This window comes from Trichechus manatus, unplaced genomic scaffold (assembly GCF_000243295.1).
Source record: "Trichechus manatus latirostris isolate Lorelei unplaced genomic scaffold, TriManLat1.0 scaffold00014, whole genome shotgun sequence".
NCBI classification, from domain to species: domain Eukaryota; kingdom Metazoa; phylum Chordata; class Mammalia; order Sirenia; family Trichechidae; genus Trichechus; species Trichechus manatus.
Window position 1 is genome coordinate 25,115,745 of NW_004443950.1, and position 1,618 is coordinate 25,117,362.

The following is a 1,618-nucleotide window of genomic DNA, read 5'->3' on the forward strand; positions in this document are numbered from 1 at the left end:
TGGTGGTTAAGAACTACAGCTGCTAACCATAAAGGTCAGCAGTTCAAATCCACCAGGTGCTCCTTGGAAACTCTGTGGGATGGTTCTGCTCTGCCCTATAGGGTCTCTGAGTTGGAATCAATTTGACGGCAATCGGTTTGGTTTTTTTGGTTTTAAACTATGAGAAAATAAATTTCTGTTTGTTAAAGCCACCCATGTGTGGTATTTCTGTTACAGCAGCACCAAGACACCTAGGCAGCCCCTGAAACCATAAATACTTTAGCTTACTCCGTAAAAGAATGTTTGTCTTGAACATGGTGCACTTTTAAAGAGTTATCTATGTGATCAAATTGACACAGCAACTTAAAAGGTTAGATGCGAAGCTGTTCTTTATAATCACTGATTATTTAACTTGTTTTTTAAAAATGTTACAAATTACGGGGGACTTCATACCATCAAGAAAGCAGTGCCAGGAGCAGAGTGCGTCCTTTGGACCTGGGTCCCTGCGCAGAGATGCTCCTAGTCTGGGGGAACACTGAAGAGCAGAAGGCCGACAGAGAGAAAAAGACTTCCCCTGGAGCCGATGCCCGAATTTGGAATTTTAGCCTACTTTACTGTAAGGAAATAAACTTCTCTTTGTTAAAACCATCCACTTGTGGTGTTTCTGTTATGGCAGCACTAGATGACTAAGACAGAATTTGGTACCGAGAGAGTGGGGTGCTGCTCTAACAGATACCGAAAACGTGGAAGCGGTTTTAAAACCGTGAATGGATAGACGTGCGGCGGTGACAGAGGACCAGCAGCAGCAGAACCAGGAGACCAGTGCGAGATGGCGCTAGAGCCGACCCACGGAGCGAGAGAGCTGAGTGCCTGCGCGCAGAAGGCTTCCTGGAGGAGTGGGGTGCCTCTGGGCACTTATCGGTGGAGCTACTGAGCTTTGGAACACTTGCCCCAGCAGGGCAGATGCAGGCGTGAGGCCCGAGGGCCGAGAGGCCAAAGGAAGCAGAAGCTGAAGAGACAAGGGACACAAGAAGCTGACCTGCTTCAGCCTCAAAAGGTATGGCCATGACCTCAGGGGTTTCAAAGGGTGGAGCCATGGCCTCTGGTGTTTCTAAGGGTGGAGTTGTCAGCCCCACGGACTAGGAGAATGGTGCGCCTAAAGCCAAGGGAGCAGACTTGTTGTCCCAGTGGGCCTGGAAGGTGGAGCTGAAACCCAGGGCCAAGGGGCCTCCACTCAAAATCCAGAGACTGTGGCCAATACCTAGAGTCTGGAGGGCAGGGCTATTGTGTAAATTTTCTCAGAGAACAGAGTAGTTTCAAAGCCTTGAGGGCTAATGTAAAGTGTTCGGCTGACTTGTTGGTGCCTGTTATCCCTTCTTTCCCTCCAGTTTCTCCCATATGTAGTGGAAATGTCTAGCTTGTGCTCGTTCTGCCGTTGTACCTTCGGAAGCAGATAACTTGTCTTCTAGATTTCACAGATGAAGAGGAATTTTTGGATTTTGGACTTGGAGATAAGACTGTTGCTATGAAATAACGGGGTGAATATGTTTTCCATGTTGCAAGGATGTGATTTTTTGGGGGCCTAAGGGAGGAATGTCATGGTTTGAATTATGTCCCCCCAAAAATGTGTGTATCAGTT